Source organism: Crocodylus siamensis, chromosome 13, assembly GCF_052110815.1.
Source record: "Crocodylus siamensis isolate JL-2025a chromosome 13, ASM5211081v1, whole genome shotgun sequence".
Taxonomy (NCBI): domain Eukaryota; kingdom Metazoa; phylum Chordata; order Crocodylia; family Crocodylidae; genus Crocodylus; species Crocodylus siamensis.
In genome coordinates, this window is record NC_143407.1 from 5,261,946 (window position 1) to 5,286,959 (window position 25,014).

Here is a 25,014-nt window from a genome sequence, read left to right on the forward strand (position 1 = left end):
CCTGGATGAGGGCCTCACGCCTCCACAATTAGACGCGCCGCGCTTTTGCAACCGTAGGATGCTTTTCAGCCACTCAAGCAGACGAGTGACGCTACAAATCCTGACTAGTAATGTTATAGATCTCCATGTCAGGGGCAGGTTAATAGTCCCTCCTGCAAACAGCCTCCAAGGTATCTACCACACCGGCCAGCCTACCTTTGTCTCTCGCCTTTAAGCCATGTTTCCCCCTCCAGCGTTCAGTTCAGGTCCTTCAGTCTCCTCCGTCCCAAACAACAAGTTCCTCCATGTGCCGGGCAGTGCTCGGTTAGGCTCGCAAAGACCAAAGCAGCATCCAGGCAGCTCAGCTAGGGGCCATCCTCTCCCCTTCCGCCGCAGAGCAAGCACCCCAGACCTTTCCAGCGTCGGGCACAAAAATCATCCAGCTGCCGTGGCCAGTTCTCCCCCCCACCCCACAGCACCCTCGGACTTGCACAGAACTTGATTATCTCTGACCCACCAAGTCTCCGAGAGCCACGGTGCATGGGAAAAAAACCCACGCGCACAATACCGTTTATTAATAACTGCTCCCCCTTCCCTGCCTGGCTCGCTCTGGATTTCCCTCGTGAATAATGCAGGAGTTGTAGTCCCTGACACTACCCACTCTGTCCTCTGCTTCTCTCCAAGTCAGCTGGGAACGGGCTCGGGTGCCAGTCGGGGCCTGGCCCCATGTCCCGCGCTGTGGAGCCCAGTGACGCCCGTACGGCAGGGGGCTTTTTGTTCCTTTTGTTTCCAGCCCTGTTTATAGGACCCCGCAGCGATACGTCAGACCCGCAGGGCACGGACCGGGCTGCCGGGAAGTTCTGTTCCCTTGGGCCTGCTGAGGCCAAAGGGGCTCAGCTCTTGTGGCACCGATACACTTTGGCCCCCTATATCACAAAACACTCTGTCCTTTCCAGCCATTTGATTCAAATGATTGGCATCCTTCTGGCATGACTTTAAGATGCTACTTGGCTTCTCTTTAGCCCTCGCCAGCCAGGGTCTCATTACCCATTAATTAAGGGACGCTCCACTGAGCTGAGTGTCAGTCTCCCCATTTTACAGATGGGAAAAATGAGGCACAGCAAACACCTGGTGCCATGGATGCATGGAGAGCAAAGCAGGCATTTCTAAAGGGAATCAGCGGAGGAGCCAATAATGAGTCCTGGCCCTTGGTCTGCTGATCCAGCTACTTGGTCATCCTTTTCAGTGCTAAAGTTCTCCTTATTAATATGAAATGAAATCATCTTTCCCAAAACATGGAAGACATGTAGATCGAAACAACAAGCCGGCAAGCCCAGAGCTCTGAAAGGGAGAAGGACTCTCAGTTGGTTACAAAAGATACCATTTGGTCTCAAAAAGGCAGATGTGGTGCAAGCTGGGCAGCCAACAAACCTGGACCAAAGCAAGCAAGGCGGACCACATGAGACACAACAGAGGCAGGGAAAATGCGAGGCGTAAAAGCACCAAGTCTAAAACAGGCGAGCGCACATCTGGAACTCACCGGGGGTGGAAAGAACTTACCTCTCCCTACATGGGCCGTGGCATGATGCAAACACTCCTTGTAAAAGCTTCAGGCAAACAGAAGGATGGGTCCAGGCAACCTACATCCTCCTCCCCAAACTACTCACGATGCATTTCCCTGCACAAGAGCTACATTTCACCCTGGAAGCAGTGGTAATAACCACTTCGCAGGGACCTACTGGCATGTAGTCATTTGGTGGGACAAGTTCTCCAACCCTGGCCTCTCCCCCTTGGCACACGCCGACGGCCACTAGCTGCACAGCGTGAAAGGGAGAAAATCAGAGGTCCTGGTGCTCCGCTGACTTGCACCCGTGTCAGTCTACAGACATCAACAGAGTCCCTCCTGACTGACACGGGTGTAAGCAGGAGGAGAATCAGGGCTAGAGCCTATCGCCCGACTCCTAAGGCTTCACGTTACAGAGGTTAAAGCTCCCCTTGTACCAGAGCAGGAACAGACAGAGGAAACGGTTAAATCTGTTTAGCGTACACTGATATAACAGACAACCAACTGCATTGTTCTGCCTGCTAATCTCCTTGGCTAGAGGAGTGACAGAATGACCTTCTTAATCCTCTGTTAACACTGGCCACGGGCAGACAGAGCAGCTCAGGCTGGATCTGAAGATGCAGGAGGCCTTGGGTCCCGAGCCCCGACTGCGTCTCTTCCTTCTAGGCTGGTCCCCCCAGCTCGCGGACAGGATCAACTCCGCCGGCTCTGTGTGCTCGCTGCAAGCCCCCTGCCCCCAGTAACAGCTCCGTCTTCCCCAGAGCGCGAGCAGCCACCGAGCTGAGACCTGCACAGGTCTCCTCCTCGCACACGTGCGCCAGGGCATGTCTGACATGACAGCCCCCCAGGGATGCTGTCGCCCCGACCGCATCCCAGCCCGTCTGCAGCAAACTCACCGGCTGCCTCCTGCACCCCTGCCGCTCCCGCCCTTCTGCTGACTCACTCGCTGCGCGGTGCCGTGCCGAGGAGGAGTTCTGCTGAGGCTCGCAAGGCTTGCGGCGCACAGCCGCACTAGCTGCATGGTTAACCCGTCCAGCATCACGGCACAGTGAAGGCAGGAGCAGCTAATGTGAGGCTAATGGCTTCCCAGCAGGAGCTCTCCTAGGCCAAACCAATCTGCCCTGGGGTCTAACTGGATGCTTCTCTAAATAGTTAAACGCTTGTGTGCTGAGCAAGGACCAGCTGCCAAGGCTGGAACATTTCCCCCTGACATAGGAGCAGGTAGGTGGGTGCAAGGTACCTGGATGGGCCCCGGCAGAGACGCTGCTTCCAGGCAGCCGGAGTGCAGGCCAGTTTGTCTCAGCCCACTTTACAACGTGCTCAAGGCACAGGGGGAGAGGCGTCAGACTCCAACAGCATCACTTGGTTTGTGGTCCACTTCAGAGACAAGACGATGCAAAAAGCTGAGAGATTGGGACTCCAAGGGAAGGACCAAAAAAAGCAGGAGCAAGGGCGCACAGGAGGGGAAGAAGGGAAAGACCGGAGGATGGAAGAAGAGCAAAGGAGACTACGGGAGGGGAAGGGGAGGCTAGGGGCAGCTCATGAAATCCTGAAGACAAGGACCCGATTCTGTGGTCACAGTCCTTTACACCAGTGCACAACAGATCAGGATGAGAGCGTCTGACTCCTACTCTGTCATTTAGCAGTCATTCCTGCCCAGTAAAGACGTACGCACTGCCTATATAAAGCACCTCTTTGGTCCAGCCTGACATTTAGATGGGTGAGTGGTGGGGGGGCAACTCAAGGCCTTGCCTACACCCAGTGAGCAAGCAAGCATCCCTGCCTACATAGCGCAGAAGCACCGTACCGTGAGTTTGCTGGGCCAGATGAAGTACTGCTGTGTTCAAAACCAGCCATTCCCCACACAAATTAACACAAGCGCATCCTCAGTCATGGTAAGAGGAATCGGTCACGCCAAACAATGGGATCTATGAACATCACCTCCATCCTCAGGCCACGTTCCTCCCTAGAGATGCAGAGAAAGGGGTCGTATTCTACTCTGACTCTATCCTACGGACAGACCAAGGGGATGAGATGCTGGAGTCAGACCTGGAGCGGTCCACGAACTACTGTCATGCTCAAACAGTGCACATAAGTTTTGAGTTAGATGTCAGACACCGTATCTGTGCCATTTTGCACCCAGGTCTTTGGCTGGCTGCAATGCAGACTGAAGCCCACCCGCTTCCTAGTTCAGACTTTAAACACTTCATTCGGGCACCAGTACCTTGCATTCTCCCATCTGATTGCACTGCTGGTTGTTTAAGTCGCATAAGCTCTGTTTACCCATGTATACACCAACTCACAGCTCTGAAACAACAAGCCAGGAAGCATCTGAGAGAGGTAATTTAATTAAACATGGGCATAGTCCACACATCTCCCAGTTCCACTGATAATTAGGAAAACAGATGAGGGAGGGGGTGGAAATTTTCATTAGGTTAATTATTCAAGGCCTCAAAATGAAATATAGGCAGCCTGATTTCCCTAGAGGGCCATGTGCAAACTCAACTATCAGCTTTTTGGGGGATTAAAAAAATCTGGGGGGGGGGGGTTCCCCCATGAAAAAGCGAGACAGACTAGGACTAATCAAGCAAAGCTAGAAGTGATAAACCAACGGCAAAACAAAAGCTTCCCCCCTTTTTTTTTTCACACTTCAAAGGAGGTGCCGATCAGCGCAATCTGCAATTTCATTACCATCTTATTAAAATGCCATATTCATTTCACTGATGAGATGGGTGCAGGGGGAGCACCTTCCTATTCTCTGGCTATCTTCCAAGGAACGCGCAGTGCCTTTTTACTCCATGAGGGCTAAAATCTTCGGGGAGTTCGGATGACACCTTTCTATGGAAGCATCCAAAACCACCCACCTCCTGCAGACAGACGGCGCCCTCAAAGATGCATCTTCACCCTTGACTCCGGGATATCCAAAACCTGACATTTTAGAACATGCACACTAACGTCTCCATTAGTTTCCGGCTCCTGCCCTTAAACTATTAGTTACTTATGCTTGTTGAATGGTATAAGCTAAGGGCCATGTTCTTATCTTGATGAAGAAGCTGGAATATAATTCCCCATGAACCACAGGAAAAGAGAGACATCTATCCCACAGTAGCAGCTGCAGGCCTAATAACTTGAAGGCTCCAACAGCTGATCAGTAAGAGGGACGTATGTTATTTGCAACGGCTAGTTTCATCACAGGAACAAGAAAACTTCAGTTTAAATCATAAAAAAAAAATATGAATTATCATCACCACTTCATATATGTTTTTTATTATTTAAATTTATTAAACGTTAAATGATTTAAAGTTATTAGATCAGCAGTTGCTCCTGTGAGAGAGATTTATTTCTGTTTCTACAGTACATGGGGAAGTATATGCCACCTTCTTCGGTGAGATAAGTACATGCCCCTTAGCTTGATAATATCCAACAAGCATTAAGTAACTAACACTTCCTATATATACATAAAGTGTGCGTATATGTGTATGTATATGTGTGTGTGTGTGTGTGGGTGTGTGTGTATATACATATATATATTATACACATATATACATTATACACAGGTGTGTGTGTGTGTGTATGTGTGTGTACACACACACACAGAGACATATATGTATGCGTGTGTGTGTGTATATGCACACACACACGTGTATGTATGCTCCCCTTCCAGGAACAGACATGGCAGCCACCACATTTAATTCAGCTCTCTCCATCTGTATTTCTCATTAACCCAGAATAGCTGCAGAGATAATTGCACACTTGATCTGGATTATTTGGATTGGACGATGATGCCAAAAGGGCAGGCCAACAGCCCTAACCTGATTTCCAGCCATTTCAAAATGACCGTGGCAGTGGGAATCGAAAGGGCTTTGTGGCGGGCTCCAGGGAGACGTGCCTGGCAGGATTCGGGCTGTGGACTAGAAGCCAGAAGGGATCCAGACAGTTCCATCTAGCTCCAAATTTCCCTGTGTGCAGGCCACGTTTCCCCACAGCTGCACTACTTGGGGAAAATGAAGCCTCATTTCAGTCACTTGAATACCACAATTAGCCTACAAGTGGGGCCTGAATTTAGAAACTAAACTAATAATATTTAATGCCAATACAGCTCCAAGATAACACTTGCTGACTCAGATACTCAGCCCTCCCAGGTGCCATTAACTATGCAGTACCAACCGAGACACTGAAACACAGAAGCGGAAGGGATTTATGGGAGGCCCTCACTGAAGTCAGGGGTATTGGTATTGCAACAGCACCTGGAGATCTCAGCTGGCTCAGCGCTCTCTGACGCTCGGTGCTGTACAAGTACACAGTGAGGGACAGGCCCTGTCCCACCAGAAGGGAGAATTCTCATTCTTCACCACTTACTAGATGGGGAACTGGGGGAGACTAAATGTCTTGCCTGAGGTTACCCACAGGAGTCTGTGGCAGAGGAGGGACTGAACCCACATACCCAATGTCACAGAATCACAGAAGTCAGGTCTGGAGGGACCTTGTAGATCTGCAAGTCTGACCCGCCGCCTGGGTGGGAGAAAAACTGGGCTCAAATAACTCCAGCCTGGTAGGCATCAAGCCTCTTCTTAAAGCCCCCCAGGGTAGGAGCCAGCACCGCTTCCCTTGGAAGTTGGTTCCAGATCCTAGCCGCCCTGACCGTGAAGTAGTTCTTGCGGATGTCTAATCTAACCCTCCTCTCCAACAACTTGTGGCCATTATTCCTTGTTATGCCGGGGGGCGCTCGGGGAAACAAGGTCTCTCCCAAATCCTTCTGGTCCCCCCTAGTGAGGTTACAGACGGCCACCAGGTCCCCCCTCAGCCTTCTCTTGTGAAGGCTGAACAGGTTCAGGTCCCGCAGTCTCATTGTAGGGCCTGTCCTGTTGTCCCCAGATCACGCGGGTGGCCTCCCCTGGACCCTCTTCATGGTGTCCACGTCCCTCCTGAAGTGCGGCGCCCAGAGCTGGACGCAGTACTCCTGCTGCGGCCTGACCAGTGTAGCACAGAGGGGGAGGGTCACCTCCCTGGACCTGTTCGAGATGCATCTGTGGATGCACGACAAGGTGCGGTTAGCCCTGCCAACCGTGACCTCGCATTGTCGGCCCACGTTCATCTTGCAGTCAGTAATGACTCCAAGATCCCTTTCTGCCTCCGTGCTCTCAAGAAGGGAGTTTCCCATCTTATAAGTGTGCTGCTGGTTACTACTGCCCACGTGCAGCACCCTGCACTTGTCAGTATTGAAAGACATCCTGTTTTTCTTAGCCTATCCAACCTATCCAACCTGTCCAACCTGTCTTGCTGCAGTCTTTCCCTCCCTACTACCAGTCTTACCTCACCCCAAATTTTGGTATCATCAGCAAATTTAAACAGGTTGCTTTTCACCCCATCGTCCAAACTGCTGATAAAGAGATTGAACAGAGTGGGCCCAAGGACCGAGCCCTGGGGGACTCCGCTGCCCACTTCCCCCCAGGTCGAATATGACCTGTCCACCGCCCTCTGGGTACGACCCTTCAGCCAATCTGCAATCCATCTGACTGTGGAGGCATCAATGCCACTGTTGCCTAGGTTTTTAATGAGGATGGGGTGGGAGACGGTGTCAAAGGCCTTGCTGAAGTCCAGAAAGACCACGTCCACGGCAACACCTGCATCCAAGGCTTTTGGGACCTGATCATAAAAGGCAATCAGGTTGGTCTGACATGACCTGCCCCTAATGACACCGTGCTGGTTGCCCTTGAGCATCATCCCTGAACCCGGCCCATCACAGATGCGCTCCTTGAGGATCTTCTCAAAGTTTCCCTAGGATTGAGGTAAGACTGACGGGCCGATAGTTGCCCGGGTCCTCCCTCCTCCCTTTTTTAAAGATGGGGACCACATTGGCTACCTCCAATCACCTGGCACCTGGCCCGAGCACCACAAGTGCTCGTAAAGCCGTGCCAAGGACCCTGCAATAACCCTGCTAGCTCCCTCAACACCCTGGGGTGGAGAGCATCTGGACCCGCTGACTTGAACACGTCCAGCCCCTCCAGAAGCTGTCTGACCCAATCCTCCCCAACCCGCGGTCTGGAGGCGTTCCCCTCGAGCCCGTCTGGCATCACGGCGGGGAAGTCCCGGTCCCTGCCCAAGAAACCGGAGGTGAAGAACTGGTTAAAGAGGTCTGCCTTCTCCTCTCGCACAACCACCAGCTTGCCCAGAGGATCTTGCAGGGGCCCCACATTTCCCGGTGCCTTCTTCATCCTCCCTATGTATTTGAAAGAGGATTTTTTATTATCTTTGATCTTGGACACTAGTCCTAGCTCTATGTCTGCCTTAGCTTTCCTGACAGCCCCGCTGCAGGCCCAAGCAGAGGACTTATACTCCTCTTTAGAGATAGCAGCCCCCTCCCGCCGGGTATATGCCACCTTTTCGGCAATCAGGCATTTCTGTACACCCTTGGTGAGCCAGGGGGGCTTTCGGGCACTCCTGCCCCCCTTGCTTCTTGTTGGGATGGTCACCCCTTGGGCCCTGAGTATCGTCTCCTTAAGGAACGACCACTCATCTTGGGCACTGAGCTCCCCTGCTCTCGGGAACCCCAGCGCCCATTAATCTCCTCAGCTCGTTGAAGTTGGCCCTCTTGAAGTCTAGGGCTACCTCTGGTGGGACCGTGCACCTCCTGAATTAAGTATCTCGGCCAGGAGCCTCCTGGAACGGTCCGACCCGGCTGACTGCTCCTCCCAGCAGACGTCCAGGTAATTTAAATCACCCATGCCAACCACATCCCTTGCCTTAAGTGCCTCTGCAAGCTGGCCCCAAAATTCCCGGTCCAGCTCCTCCCCTTGGTTGGGGGGCCTGTCGTAGACCCCCACCATTAGATCCCTCTCCCCACGGCCCCCTTGTATCTTGACCCAGAGCACTTCCGCTTGCCCCTCTGACCCCATTTTACTGGCACAGGATGCGTATTGCTCCTTGACACAGAGCGCCCACCCCCGCCTTCCCTTCCTTCTCCATCGCCCCTAATGATAGCTGCCCGGTCGTGGGATGAATCCCACCACGTTTCTGTAAGCCCTATTATGTCTGGGTCTGAACTGGCTATTCTGTCCTATTTCAGTGCCCAAACTGTAAGACCAACCATCCTGTGCTTCAATAGTATGTGAGCAAAAAGTAGAGGCTGATTCACCACTTCACCCCTTGCACGTCTGGGGAGAGAGCAGGGACGATCCCATTGCTCCTGGCCCTCAAATGTGCAGGAGTCTAGCAAAGACAGCAGCATTCGACTTCCTCCCAGTCAGGGGGCAGCGACAGGGGCATCCCCTTATCTCTTCAGCAGCCAAGAGAGCCATGCAGAAGTTGTACATCCACAGCCCAGGGACCACTGTGTCAGTCAGGCTCTTTTCAGCAGCTCCAGCTGATGCAGCAAGTCTGCAAGCCACCCGGTGACCTCGTGATCAGGACCTGGAAGGTTTTGATCCCAAGTTTTACCACCCCCTCACTCTGCAACCTGGGCAGGTCATTTGACCTCACCGTACCTCTGCTTAGCTCTTGGCAGAGCGGTTCCAGCACTTCCCTGCTGCACAGGAGAGTTTGGATGCACAAGGTCATCATTCCTATTAATCCGCATTTGTCTGTAAGCACTTTTTTTTTTTTTCCCTGTTTTTTTGCACCGGTCCTGGAAGCACTGCAATACCAGGTCAATGCATGGAGGGGATGGAGCACGCTCCGGTCCCACCACCCAACACCAAAAAGAATCTGCTCAATATAGACCTCCGATGGAGGACCAAAGAGTAAGTTATTACAGTCCATCTGAATAGGTAAGCACAACTGCACCGAAACACACCCCAGAGCCTCCACAAGGGATCGAGACATATTAAGGGTCTCTGAAGGCCAGAAGCCTGCTTTATCTACTACATTGCCATTAGCTGCTTCATCCCTAAAGCGCCTCCTCAAAACCTTAGGGTAGCTCACACGATCCCTGCTTATAACGCTTTGCTGCACGCCGCGCTCCTGTCGGACGGAGATCTGAGAGGGGCACATTCACATGGAAGCTTCCTCCAAGAGCTCCTTCTTGGCCTTACTCCATGTGATGGTCGCACCGTGTCTCCAACCTGGACTTCGTCATGCAGGGCAGCAGCCTTGCTTACAAGCAGACACCCCCCACCCCCAGGGAGATCACCCCAGGGGACCATCCCACCTCCACCACATTTGTTGGGCAAAGAAGCCGCTACAGAGCAAGGTGGGTCAAGCAGGGAAGCAAATTCACTTGATCAGGACATGCAGTGAGGGGGATCTTTGGGTTTCTGGCCCGGAGGCAGAGGGAATACTGAATCCAAAGCAGAGAAACAGGAGGCGGAAGGGTGCAAGCCTCCAAGGCCCAGTGCTGCAGAGTGCAAAGACATCAAGAAACCCACCTGGGAAGACTGAGGTCAGTGGTTCAGGCTCTCTTTAGCCTTACAAGAGAACAAAATTCAGAGCAAAGTGATATTCAACTCGTAGTACTGGATTTATATCATAGTTTCATAGTTAGGAGGGTCTGAAGGGACCTGAGCAGATCATCTAGTCCGACGCCCTGCCATGGCAGGAAAGAGTACTGGGGTCAAACAACCCCGGCAAGGTGTTCGTCCAGCCTCCTCTTAAAGACCCCCAGGGTAGGAGCCAGCACCACTTCTCTTGGACACCAAGTTTGGATTTAGCCCTAAAAACAATGGGCTGGGTTTGCTGCTGGCAGGATACCATGATGTCAATGGAGGTCTGATATGGATGATCTCGACCGCCTCTCCCAGTTTATACTGGAGGCTTTTCCAAGCTCCTTCCTACCGATGATTACACACATGCTTGAAGTGCTCATCCAGGCACCACTGAGATGGATTAGATTAAGGCATCTGTTCCCAGCTCAACGGCTGTTACCATGCGGCCTTGGCGTGCTACTAACCCCAACCGCTCAAAAAAAGCAGAGTTATTTTGTGGTAGAGGGCAAGAAGAAGTCTGGGAGCCTTGGCTTTGCCTTCTGATTTCTGCGCCTCTGATTCCTACTCCCAAATGCTGCGCGAGGCTACAAAGCGTGACAGGTTTCTTTTCAAGTAAAAGGATGGTTCTCAAGTAATCCCATGGCTCCAGGAGCTGAAGCTTTAAGAGAAAAGGCATTATTCTTATCACAAGCTGGGTCTTTGCTGAGGGGGTTGGCAGTGGTAACCAGAGCAAGTGTCTTAGGTCTTTTTTTCCAAAAGCAGATCATGCTTTGGGGGTCCTAGCTCGAGACTTCTATCTGATTTTTAAAACTGGGCTCTCACTACAGAAAGGATGTGGATAATTTGGAGAGAGTCCAGTGGAGGGCATGGTTTGGGGCTGGGACATATGACTTGTGAGGAGAGGCTGAAGGAACAAGGCTTATTTAGTCTGGAGAAGAGAAGATTGAGGGGGGATTTGACAGCAGCCTTCAACTCCCTGCAAGGTGCTTGCAGAGAGGACGGAGCTGGGCCGTTCCCAGTGGCGGCAGACGACAGAACAAGGAGCGATGGGCTCAAGTTGCAGCAAGGGAAGTTGAGGTTAGATATTGGGAAAACCTTGCTCACTAGGAGAGCAGTAAAGCACTGGAACAGGCTCCCTGGAAGTGTTAAGACCTGGGTAGACAAAGCCTTGGCTGGGATGATCTCAATCTTTGAGCGGGGGGTTGGACTAGATGTGACCTCCTGCAGCCCCTTGCAATCCTCCCTTTCCATGAAACTGTGAGTCCAAATGCTGTTAACGAGAGCTGCTGCCAGCGGTCCAGACCATCAGAAATAATCACTCCATGTCCCAAACTTAGGAGCATCTTGGCTTGTGATCATACTGTTAATAAGCAATTTGCCTTATTATGGACTAGGACCCAACGTGACGCTGTTTTCTCACCTGCAAAGCAGGCAGGTTACCAAATCCCTACATGTGTAGAGAGGTCTGTTGAAATGTAAAGGTATGAAGAACTGGAAAGCAGCATTGTCTTTTTGTCTTGTTGATGACTTACACTAATATTACCCTATATTATTTCATGAAGCCCAGGTTTTCGTCACGGTGGTTTTTTTAGCTATAACCCAGTTTTGGTACAACAGCATCTCAGCTGATCATATGACGATTAACCTTGTGGTCATGGCCTGCTTAATAAAATCACAGCCATTGCTCAACTGATGCTGGGGACAGGTAAGGGGTTAACCAACTGCAGGCGTCCTGCCTGCTTAACACCGCTAGCCTCTCGATACCCCAGTCGCATAAAATGTGTGCGACAATCCAGCAATACTTTCTCTTCTGCCTTTCTCCGAAAGGCAAAGGAAGAAGGACCAAAATCCTCACTGGTGCAAAACAAAACAGAAGCCGCAGAGTAAGCACGTTCTCTGGAGAGAGGGGCTGGAAGCAAGATGTCACCAAAGGGTCAAAGCAGACAATGGGGACCTGTCACTTCACATCTGTATCCATGGAAACGCGTAAGGGGTTCAGAACAAAATTGGCAAAATTATCGATCACGGTAATGGCACCCACACGGGAAATGGAAACCGTGGGATGCAAGTGCTGGATAAAAAGCGATTACATCTGTGCGTTTAGACACTGATAGGTTACAAAATTCACCTTTAGGAACCTAAAGCAATTTGGGTTTTAAAAGGGACCGGTCTCTGATGCAAGGAGCTCTGAATCCAAAGAGACTAATGGGGGACGAACAGTAGACAGGGAGACGTGCCGGAGGGGCAGTATTTGGCACTCGGGACAGCTCCAGGCTTTTTGCTTTCCTATTTGCCCAGTGTCTCCTTGCAGGCGAGACCGGGGCTGCGCGTGAGCTTCCTCCTCCTGAGCAGCACTGTTACAAGCTGCGGTCAAACGAGACCTCTCGCTCATCCTGAAAACACGCAGAATGCCAGGAATTACCACGAGAGAGAAAACATCAGGATGGCGGCGGGTGGATCAGCGGTCCGGACGGACAACCGGAGCCCGGGGTTCACAAGTCTTGATCCCACCTCTGATGCAAACTCCCTGAAGCCACAGGCAGGGCTGTTCCTCTCACTCCTCAGCTCCGCACTCTCCAAAATGAAGGTGTCCCCCGCCTGCCTTCCAAGGGTGATGAGGGTATTAAGATTTGAAAAATGCTACGGGAGTCCCGGGCCATTCATTCATAGGGTCCCGAGCTTTGCCCTGAAATAGCCCCTGCTCCATCATTCTCCTCCCAGTTATTGCATCCCTATGACTCTTAAATCAGGCAAGGAGACTAAGGCTCAGTTGCCCTAAACTAAAAGTATATTTACTGAACCCTAACGCATACACCTCTAACTAAAACTGATTCGGCATTAGCAGTTCAAAATTTAAGATTTGTAGTGAGCCAAAGCAGGGGGTCGCCACCCTGTAATGTTGTGAACGCAACTTTGCTGGTTGATCAGGCCGCGAAGTCTTGTCCGGGGCTCCTGGTTCCCACGGCTGATGTTGAGATAGGATCTTGGATCGGGGACAGGATCTCTCCAGGGCTCTCTCACCTCTCTTTATATACCACACAGCTTGCATTTCTTAATGCATAGAATTAACTTAAGCCTTCCTCCTAATGCATATTAATAGTCTTGCTTCTGTTTGCCAAACATGGTTACCTTTAACTGGAATTTTCTATTCTGAAGTAAACTTTTCATTCTTAGGTGGGGGTAGGCTTTGCTCTACGTTGTATTTATTCACTGTAATTATCCAACTCCCTGATCCATTTTAAGTCAGGGACAGTATTTTTCCACCTGCTCCTTTCACTGAGCGCAAGTCTCGACCACAGTTCAAGCTAAGCATGAAGCTTGAGCTAAGCACAAACACCAAACCCAGGCCTAAGACAGTGGATTCACATCTGGAAACATCTATACCTTGCCCAAAGGAAACTCATGCTGTTGCCATCAGGGCTGACAGCAACGAGCCCCGGACGTGGCAATCAAATGCAGCTAAGGGTCTGCACAAAGAAAGGAAGTACAGGAGTGCACCGAGGCTGGGGGGTGTCCCAGGGGCTTTACAGCCTTCTAAAACTACCAGCGGACATCACATTTGTCCCGGGAGAAACAAATTTATCCTGTGCAATCATTCAGATGTTTGTGTCCATTGTCCCAGGACAAAATCCTAAAAAAGGTGCATGGGATAAGAAGTGCTAACGGTTTGTCCCCGTCATCACAAAGTGCATCGGCACGGCTGTCCCAGGAGCACGTCACTGAATCAGTGGCAGTGCATTCAGCTGCTCACTGAACCCCGACTGCAAAGGCAATGTGTATACACATCAATCCTGGGGCTTCCCTATCCTGAGAACAAAAATAACACAGGCACAGCTTATCCCAGGACAAATGTAATGTCTGTTTCTAACCTACGAGACCTGGTGCTCTGCTCTGGCATGGAAAGGTTCAGTGCTCACATATGCACAAGCAAAGCGGTTCACCAAATGCTGAGCAAACCCACTTTCTCTGCCAGGTGTCCCAGTGTCCACTTGGGAGAGAGACCATCTCGTCTCTCTACTTCTCCTGGCCCGGCAGGCTTGCAGGGGTGGGAGGGAGGGCAGCGAGCACGGGGTGCAGACCAGCAAGACACTGCTCCAGGGGAACTCCTGGCAAAAGAGACATTGTGTGGAAGGAGAAAATACAGAGGGTCATGTTTTTGAGCCTCGTGGTAACTCGTGTTGACAGGGCTGCGCTAGAAGGGAGTTCAGACGTGCGCAGTCGTGGCTCGCGGGGATGGACCGCGCTCCTGAGCTCACTTCTTCTGCCGGAGTCGCAGCTGGTGGGGGCTGGCTATAATTAGGGCTCAGCATATGCAGACAGTGACTGCAAACCCTTACAAACACCCCCGTTGGCCTCCAGAGTCTGCTGCCGAAAACAGCTACGGATGTGTCACAGACTGCGGTTCAGGAATAGAAAGATCGAAAGGCGGTGGCACACGAAGCCCCGAGCTGCGTACAGATCCCTAGGCACGCAGACAACGAGTTTTCGTCGGGAGTCGGATCCTCTTGGCTGCAACCAGAGCCGTGCTCGTCTCACAGCGGCAGAAAGGTGCGAGGGAAGTACGGGGAAAGGGGGAAGCCTCGACTTCCCAAAAGCCAGCTGAAGCATCCAGACCTGGCGCTTAGGATCTGGACCCGAGCAGACCACTACTGTGCAGCATCTGGCCACCAGAAATGGGCCTGGGGCGTTATAACAGAGCATAATTGCGCTGCAGGGCTCCATCTGCTCTCCCAGCACCTAAACATCTGCTTAACGTCGACAACAGAGTGCCTCGAGGCACACAATGAAAAGGTCCCTTTCCCCGGACAATAGGAAGCATTAGTGCAAGACTGGGCCCGATTGTCTGGTAGGCAGCTTCTGCTGCTGTGTATCTGTTACACCAGTGCCCTTTGCCTGGCCTCACTTGATTTTGCAAGCTCTGTCCTTTGCCGACAACTGAGACTCGCTGCAAACTGGCTGGCATGCATTGAACGGAGCCAGGGAAAAAGGGAATTTGGCACTTCCTGCCTGCACTGTTCCTCGCCCCGAGAGGATTTCATGCAAGCTCAGGACACAAGCCCCAGAATACCTCTACCTTGATCCTGATTTTACAAGCAGGGAAACTGAGGCACGGAGCATCTAAGCAGCTTGCTGACGGGGTCAGCACTTCTCCTTATTATAAGGAACAATCCTACCACATTACCTGTTCACCTGGCACCTGCCAAACACTGGGAGCAATGTTTTCAAACCTCAGTGCCTGAAGTTAGCTCCTCACTTCTCTAACTAGATGCACGTTACCCAGCACCCACACTTCTCCTTGGGCTTTAGCAGGAGATGCAGTTGCTTAGGACCTCTCAGGATCAGGCCCCTGCCCTAGCAAACTGATGCTAGTCCGAATGTGGCATCCACTACAACAGATGGGACAAGCAAGTGCAGAGATGCGTCCTTAAAGTAATTACTGGCATCCATTTCCCATTAAAAAGGCATCTGCTTGTTGGCTCAACCAGCACACAATTTGTTCCAGAAACAAAAATCGGGGGGTTCTTCAAGCCTGGATCGCGTGAGGGTGCATTTCTGCAGTGAACCAGCATCATGGCTTCGAGACAGAGTTTTGTCTCTGCTGATTGTGTAAGGAGGGCTGCGTCTGTTGTCCATAGTTCACACCGATGGTACACCCATCTGCCTCCCTACACTGAATACCCACAGATTCAGCGGGCACTGAAACGTGTTTCCAGCGCACGGCATTTCACAAGACCTGTTCCTTAAAGATGAGCTATGTCTGGTTCCTATCACACAGGACATCAGACCCTAACTAGAGAAGCAAAGGTCTTTTTCACGATCGCCTTGTGGAACTAGCTGTATGGTTAGGAGAGATGGTGGACAACCTCTCAGACCCCAGCTGGACTAGCAACGCTCCCAAGTAGACAAGTGGTCCCATAAAAACTTACCAGAGAAAAAGCCCTTGCTTCTCACACGCATCCTGGACCGTCACAGCTACAGCACTCCAACGCCACTAAAAGACCAAGCATGGGCCTGAGAGCTAGGATCCTTGGTCTGTGGCAGTGACCTCCCATCCCTTCCCACCTCTACGGCATCTTGAATAGATCTGGTTGGAAAGGTTCCAAAAAAACAATGAATCCCTGGAAATTTGCCAATTTGGTGACTTGGGCACATGCTGCAGAGACCGTGTGATTTTTGCTGAACTACTACGTGCTCACCTGCCAGGGTCTCGGGCAGCCCAGCTGATGGACTACTGAAGAGCCTGGGGTGCCAGGAGGTGCAGCTCAGGGTCATCAAGACAGGTACATCCTCTCCGGGCACCACTCCTGCCTAAATAAATGTGCTCAAGCCTCTGGTTTTCATCTCCACTGGACTGTTCTCGGACTCATAGAAAATGAGGGTGGAAGGGAGCTCAGGAGGTCACATCTAGTCCAACCCCCTGCTCCAAGCAGGACCAGCCTCGACTACATCATCCCAGCCAAGGCTTTGTCTAGCCGGGGCTCAAAAACTTCCAAGGATGGAGACTGCACCACCTCTCTGCTACCCTTCCACGCCACCAGTCTACTACTCTGCATTTCTGTAGCAGCTCCCATCCAAGACTTGCAAATGAATGTACAAATGCACCGTAAGGGCAAGGCTACCTTGGCTTAGCTCTCGTCCATACGTTAAAACGAAGGTAGAAAAGGTCATTTCAATGAGCCTTGGGATTCTAATACTTTTGCACTGAGATATTGCCCACAGACTGACTTACACCCTGCTGCAGCATCTCAAAGTCTCTTCCCATTCACTAACCTTGTTGCAGGGGCTTCACAAAAGTCTCCCGCTGACCCAGTTCAAGCTCAAACACGTGTCCACCCAGTGACAAAGTGGCTTGAGACACTGTGACATCACAAACAAGAGGTCTGCCTGGGTTACGGGCCAGAGCACACCCAAACATCACACGCACGCAGAAAGGGGAATGCTGAGCTTTTTCTCTGTTCCACATTTGAGCAGTTTAACATGTTAGAAAAACAAGAAACAGGCCCTTGAGACTGCGTAGCGTTGATTGGTAGCTTTGTCCCACTTATCAAAGCCCTGCCAATGCTGGAGGGATCCACTGAAAGAGATCACCGTGCACAGCAGAGGAGCTTTTAATTTACCTGGAAGCCCACGTACTCAGCAGCTCGCAACCGGCACCATACCTAGACTCCTCGCAGCCCCAGGTGTACTTTTAGTATCGGACCCCCCTTTGCCAGAGATAATGATAATAATAATTATTATTATTTTCACCATTTTCGGGCCCCCTTTCTGTCCAGGCCCTGGGCGGCCACCCGGTTTGCCCATGCCTGTGTCCGGCCCTGCTTGCAACAGCGTGCAAAGACAAAGCCTCTCCTTGTTTGCAGGGTGAAATATTCCCAAGGGTTCCCACAACTGCTTTGGGTGTGCGGATACTCTGTTTACAAGCCCCTCTAGTTCTCTCCAACCCGTGTGCCAAAATGGGTCTATGGTGACATAAAGACTCCTATAAAAACACCCATTGCTATCAGAGCCAGGCAGGAGGGATGGCAGTCCATTCTAGGTCCTTTACATTGACCATTTCAGGAAAATTAGCTGTGTCCCTCTACCGCGGTCTTTCCTTTGACATATCAATCTCCTCACTCTTTGGAGAAGAGCATAGCGAGAGCATTTCTCCTACTTTAAGCAGAGAGGTCATTTATAAGCTGCATGCCTCGGCAGGTTACCAATGAGCTGCAAAGCCTCCTACCCATAGCTCGCTCCCTCAGATGCAGCTCCTGTTAGAAGTGATGAAGTTGGTGTCCACCCGAGAAGGGGACTGCCACTCGGTCCTCCCGATGCAGCTGATGTCCTGCTGAACAGGGGTCTACATCATAAAGCCGCCGCGACAGCCAGTCCCTTTGCTGGCAGTCCCAGCAGAGCGGGCCACATGGATCGCCTCATCACACAAGTGGTCTGTCCAGCTCAGGGTGAAGGTACAATGCGGCAGGGTGTGGAGAAACCTGCCCTGTGACCCCACATCAAAACAAAGCCCCATAATCCCAAATAATCAGACCCAGGGGAAACTTCCTCCCTGATCCCAAACTTGCTGATCAACAGGAATCCTGGTTTTCTCTGATTTAAAAAAAATCCCATATTCTCTGATTAAATAAATAAATAAATTACACACACACACACACACACACACACACACACACACACACGGGATTTTTTATCAGAGAATTTGGAATTTGCTTATTTTTTATCAGAGAAACCCAGGCTCTCTGGTTATCAATCTGACCTGGGTCCACGAGCAGAGAGCCCACTGGCCAGGTGCCTGATAGGTTTTGAAGTTTCATTAAGCAGCAGCAGCAAACACAAGCCAGTCTCATGTCTCTCTCCTGGCCAATGTCCAGCACTGCAGGAGAAGATGGATAAAAAAATGCTGAGAAGCCAAATGATATCTTCAAGCATGGCGGGGGGATGTATTCCTGGCCCAGCAGACAACCAGCAAATCCCCAAAGCATTAGTTTACCAAACAACTCCAGGGTGGTCACTTGTTCTCTCAAACACCAAGCTCACAAAGCCATATAGCCCATATTCTGATAACTATTTCAAGAACCCCCTTCTTCTGTTGTGCTATTTAGAGGTGCACTGATATATCGGTCCATATTGGATCAGCACTGATAAAAGGAAAATGGACATTACTGGCAATGGGCTTTTTTTGGCTGGTGTAGCCGATAATGTCACCGATAAATGCCACGTGCGTGAGCACACGCGCAGCATGCACGTGGCCAGGAATGCAGCCTGGCAGCTCGGAGCCCGGTCTCCAGCTGGTAAGTCCATAGGAGGGAACGGGCACGGGGGTGGCAGACTGAAGCTGCCACGGTGAGGGAGGGAGTGGGCCAGGGGCGGGGGCTGCTCAGCGGGGGCAGGGCGGGGTGTGGGATGGAGTCACGGGTGGCTCATTTAGGGGTTGCGGGAGTGGGGGGAGGAGGGGCAGCTCCCTGCCATGGCGTGTACCCCCCAGGGGAGGCATGGGGGCCATGCGTCCCCCAGATTTGTGTGCAGGCCAAGGGCAAGCTACCTGCCGCAGGCTCGGGGCTGGGGGCTGCACTGGCCTCTTCTCAGCAGGGAGGCTGGGCTGGGGCTGCACGCAGGGTGGGTGGCAGCTGTGGCACTGGGAGCGGGGCTACGGGGTGGGCTACAGCCAACCCAAAATTCGCCATTGCCACCTCGTAGCCCCCTCCCAGTGCCACCGCCTCTGCCCATCATGCCTGCCCTGAGAGCAGCCCTAGCCCAGCCACCGCTGGGAGACAGGGCGAGCAGAGGCAGGCTGGGGAAGCCTCTCCATTTGCTGGTTTGTCTTCCCATCCTTGCAAGGCCTCTGTTATCCAACCCCACCCCCGGCAGAGTATTCTGTAAAACAAAATCATGCATAAGGTGAAACAGAGCAGCAGACAACGGCCCACTTCTGGGGACTGGTATGAAGAGCCTCCTCCAGCACGGAGAGACCGAGAAGCCATTTAAACCGGCACCGGCCTAGTAAAGCTCAGCCGGCAAAAAGACCAAATCGGAAGTGACAGGATGACATTTGAAATGCAATTAGCTTCCTTGTGGAGCCGCCCCATTATCTTATTGTTAATTACATGTTTGCTCTGTTTGAGAAGCGATACCTCCTCATTTCAAATTTGCTCTCCGGCTCCGCTCTTTGATCGGTCCCTGCTGGAGAGCTGTGAACCCCAAACCAACCCTCCACGCAGGAACAACTGCGATGCTCTCTAAAAGACCACATTTATGCTGCAGTGAATGGGTGGCTTTTGTCCGTCCCAAACATTTTGATCTGGCCCCTGCATTTACAAGGAAGGCAGGAAGGAGGAGACAGCCACAGACAGCTTTCACGCAAGCCAGCTCAATGCACTGCAGCAGGCACCGCGGGGCAGAAGCAGGTCTTTAAGCGACAGGCTTTGCCCCCGTTTGTATTCTGCAAAACTCCTGCTCCTCAAAAAAAAGCTCACAGCGCAGAGAAGCAGCAGGTGACTAGTCAAAATTTAGAGACACAGAGCTGTTCCTTCACGGCCACAAGCCAAGGCTTATTAAAACAATGACACCGTTCAATAAACACTTAGAAATAGCAGAAAAATCTCAGCACTGCTCACCCACAGCCGACCGAAGCCAGTGGGTATAAATAAGAGAATTTCTCTCTCTGCATCAGACAGGCGCATTTCTGCTTTTAGTGTTTTATGTATTCTGTCTCCCCCTTTCTCCACGTGCAGCGTCCAGTCAGGTGTCCCTGGAAAGCAGTTTATGGACGAGTATCCACCCAGCCTGCTACAGAGCAGAGCATTAATTGCAGGGTTACAGGTCTGATGAAGACAAAACTCCATCGTTACAGAGCTGGCGGGGCCAGAACGGCATCCCCGTCCCGTCTGACTTGCTAACGGTCAGAGAGTGCGGAGAGACAGATACCGTGCAAAGATGGCTTAGTCCAACTGGGGTTTATTTAAGAAAAGCAATGAAAGCTAACGTTAAGAGCAGTGCAGCAGGGAGCAAATAAAAAGGCCAAAGCAGAGATTTAAAAAGTTACTGCACTAAACAAGCTCATGCTTAATAGAGACAAAGCCACGTCGTACCAGCCCGGCTGCAGATTTCAAGAGTGCTCTGATGGCACAAGCCCCCTTTAAATTAAAGTATACCACTGGCCTCTCTTTATCTAAAACTCGGGGATCCTTTTATGAAGCTGCTCAAAGTTGTAATAAACTTCTAGAAACAACACGCTCCCATGTCCCCTCTCCCTTAGGGTTACGTAAAGGCAGAAGCAGATGGGCGGTGTTTTCGGGGCCTATTTTCTTTTATGAGAACCCAGAAGACCCGTCTCAGAAGCAGCTTATGCCACTTCTTGGATGCAAGCCCCTGAAATGAAAGCTGCAATTCCCCCTGGGAGAAAGCAAGCAGAACGTGTGATAATGCCTGGCTCCAAGGGGCAGATCAGGGTTTCAGAAAGCAGAAGGACGGACTATGTTGCAGCCTGTCGCGCTGAAGCGGTCCCTTCCCCCATGTTGCTCTGATAATTAATGGCTCTACCTGGAGAGGAGAGGCCGTATAACCTAATAAAACGGGATGGAGGGGAGATGGATTTTCAGAGCAGCCCACCTCCCTTTGGCTCACCCACATCAGAGATGAGACGCGCTCTCCAAGAAGGGCTCAGCTTTGGTTCTGGCAGGAAAAAACGGGTGATTAGAGCTGAGCTCCTTTGCAAATCTGCCCTACTCCGGCCCATGCTTACAGCACAGTCTCTGCTACCACCCAAATGACACCCTATTTTTGGAGGTGCTGAGCACCCACAACTCTGATTGAAGGGAGCAGAGGTTAGCAGTGCTTAGCGCCTCTAAAACATTAAGCTGTTAGTAATTTTAAATCAGGGACTGAAAACCTGCGGCAGCCACGTTTGAAGAGGTGGCCTTCCCGATGAACCTTCCAACACATTTGGTAATAGTTTGTGAAGTGCCACTGCATGGAGAAGGACTCTAGTTTCCTTTGATTTTTTTTTTGCTAGCTTGATTTAACAGGAGTAGCCCAAGTGGTTGGCTTCTGCTGTTCTAGGGAAGGGTTTGTACTTGCTGCCACTCTCCTGGGGCCATTTTAGGCAGGTTCCCAAAAAGCTTTTAGGCCCATGGTACCAAAGGACTGAGAATGAGAGCCCAAGAGCCAGCCTGCAAACATCGCCAAGCTCGGAGTGCTTGGGCTTGGGCCCCTGCATCAGCTATCGGTCTGGACAGGCGATATCGGTCTGGACAGTCCATCAGCTATTGATATGGACTTCGTAAGTTTATTTCTGAGTCCGGGTTTAGATTCACTTCCTTAAGAAACAGAGACGCTGCACCACCGCGCAGGCCCAGGAACTGAGAGCATGGTCCTCCGTTGCAGCTGCAAGGGGGATTTGTGAAAGCAATGACTGCCGTAGCGGGATGTGGCCAGGACAAAGGGGATCAACCCCATACGTGCAATGCAACAGAACAGATTTCCCCTTCCCACACTCGGGTCTGTAGGATGTTTTCTGGGTCCCTCAACAGCCAGGGCTGGATCACTCTTGTCATTTGTATTCCCCAAAGAAAGCCTCTTCAGATGAGCAGTGGCCTAGCTTGTCCCTGCTTAGCTTGTGATAAAATCTGAGGACTAGGTCGCCTAGCTTTTGACCATCTGAATACAAGGAACAATTTTAACAGTAACTTCCCAGCCCAGAATAGGATAACAACGCTACCAGCAGAGTCAGCATAGACACGTCAGTAGTGCTTCCCCCCGTGTTTCACAGCATATCCCTTAGGGACCACTGCCACATCCTTCTTGTGGCCAAGTGTCACGGGTCCAATACTCAAAAGCCGCAGCAGGAAAGACGCAGCTCCCAAAATGTGGGCTAACTCCCCAGCTGTGCTTGCCCCCATCTTACTGTTGTGTTTGACCACATCATTAAACTGGGGAATTAACTTTCTTCCCCATCTCTGTATTCAGAGAATAAAAAGCAACAATATTTGCTGCCTCTCCTGGCTGCGATGGCATTTTCTTTTAGTCGCATGAATTTGGATCATGGACCAGAGTCATCTCTCGCAGAGGACTGTAATTCACACCTTTTCATCCTACAATTGGAGAGCAAGACAGGCAAGGAAGATGAAGACTTCAGTGAAATGCAGCATTACAAGCAGGCCTGTTGTGAAGCTGCAGCCAGACCAGCCTTGCAGCTGTTACCATGGCCAGAAGAGTGAGGAATAGGTCAGGCAAAAATACATAGCCATGGACCCAGATGCTGGTGTGGCTGGAAAATAAAAACCCTAGAGGCCCTGGCCTGTGGATCCTGCAAGATGTCAACCACCTAGGTGCCAGGCTGTGAAATGTAGCACAACAACATGGCTTTTCCCTTTTATTGGTGGCTACTGTCCTCTTTAATTTAGAGCACTATGTTTTCTAGGCATTTTCTTGCATGCAAATACACATAAAAGACTTGCCAATGGGTGCAGAGGAGAAAGTGGTCTAGTTATCCCACAAACTTTTAAATATAATCAGCAGAGAAGGTACATGCATTTTGTACAACAGACCCTTATTAATATTTTTGGACTGTCATGGGAGTTGCCTGAAGGAGGGCTGGCTTTGACTTCTTTGTTATCTTGTATTATATTCAGATGTAATAGGCTCCCTCCCATTTGCCTCCCCGTTGTATCTACCAGTGCGAGTGATTTGATAAGACTTCCAAGAGGTCAATCTAACACACAGCTTCGCACGGCAGTGTGTAATGTGTAATGAGGGAGACAGATGTGGCAAGCTCTCGGTCCCCAGCCCTCGGAGGTCAGCATCACGCAGGCTGCACAAAGCAATTGTGCAAGAAAAAAAAAAGAAAAAAAAGCAGCCTGGTGTGTGCCAGGTGTACCATGAAATGAAGATGGGCTTGAGAGGCTTCAGAGATCCCATGCGTGCAGTCACAAGTGCCCAGCCCCAAAGCTGTGGTTCTGTCGCCCCCCCCGCCCCGCACACATCTGTGAACACGTCACAAGGATTCAAACACAGAAGCCAATGAGCTTGCAACAAGCACTCTTTGTTGCTGGGTCTATTAGGAATATGAAAGCAAGATTTCACGAATCCTGACACCATTTAAGTGACAGCAAGAAAGAGGGCTTTTTTTACGTGTCCTTAACCCAATAAGGGGACAGCACAGCACACAGACACCTCTTTATCACTGGAGAGGCATGCTGTGCTGTTCGGCATATTAGCAACTCCACCAACTTATTACAATCAGGGCAGTGTAATTAAACATGAGGTGGCTGGTGGTACCACCCCAACTGGGCAGGGGCCAGGAAGGGCTCAGGACCTGGGGGAAAAGAAAGGACACAGGCTGGCAAGGACCAAGCTCCTCGACTGCTTGCAGAACAGCAGCACTTTGCACTATTTACATGCCAGATTAGTGCCAGCTTCTCATCGCACACCCAGTTAAAGCCCAAGACCGCGGCTGGAGCATCTCAAAGCAGCTCAGTGAGTAGAGCGGGCCTTCATCCCTTGCCCCTCTTTCAGAAGCCTTGCAGAAGCCTCGGCAGTATGTGGTGCAATATTTCCTTGGCATTAAGACGAAGGCCCCCACTTTTGGCCAGTCCTAGCACACCTTTCCCCCTGCAACATCCTTTGCCATGTGTGTTTAACCCTTGGAGGCTAAGGCTGCTTAAACAGCAAGCGGAGGGCCCTTGGGGTTCAGTAACCTGGACAGCTGCAGCAGGAGCAGCGTTTACCAGGTGCCCGGCTGGCCCTAACCCTATACTCACCCTGACTCATGGGCAGACAAAGAGGAAGGAAGGAGCTTCCTAGGGGGTCTCTGCAAGAACAAGGGTCCGATGGCAGATGGATGAAGGCAGCCCGGGGTCCTGCTCGGCGAGGCTGTAACTAGCCTAGGGAAGAGACCAGTGAGCAGCACACTGCATGCATTGGGCCCTGGAGAGCCCCAGTGAAGCCTCCCGTGCCCAACTTGCAGAGGTGATATTTTTGTAGCCAACCAAGACTGGCTTCTTGCTGTTGTGGCTGTCGGTCCGGAGGAGACGGATTCAGGACGGGCCCAAAACAACATCTCTGGCTGAAGCTATGGGTGATCTCCTCCAAGAGGGGAAGGTCTACGCAAGATGCTTCCTCTGAGACCAACTGAACTCTCACTCTGTGAACAATATGGCACTCGGATTGCCTCAAACCACTGCAAAAGTTCCCCTAAGCTGCAAAAGTCTGAAGGCTGAAACAAATGGAGCTGCTGGCAACCCCCAGAGATAACAAGCAAAAAGCTCTGCGGGGTTATGGAAACCCTGGTTCCCCTATGCCCTGGTCGTAGGACTCTCCTTTTTATATCCCTTTTACATCTATTGAGGCCAAGCTTGGCCTTAGCGAACCCTGGTCATCTGCCCTCCTACATCCATCTCTGCTCTCATTTCTTCCAATCTGCCCTTCTAAATGCATGCCTGTTTTCCACCCATCCGCCCTTGTTACCCCTTCCTTAGAGATGTCTGAGCTCTCCTTCATTCATATCCCCTTGTAGCCGGGCGCTGGGGTGCTCCTGCCACTTTCGGGGAGAAGTTG

At 51.3% G+C, this 25,014-nt stretch overlaps 1 protein-coding gene and 1 pseudogene across 10 annotated transcripts in view; both read right to left on the reverse strand.

Annotated features, from left to right (window-relative positions):
- Positions 1-25,014, reverse strand: part of NFASC (neurofascin) — a 165,773-nt gene that overhangs the window by 132,154 nt on the left and 8,605 nt on the right. The gene's annotated exons all lie outside the window — the stretch shown is intronic.
- LOC149853736 (U2 spliceosomal RNA) lies at positions 9,152-9,313 on the reverse strand (annotated as a pseudogene).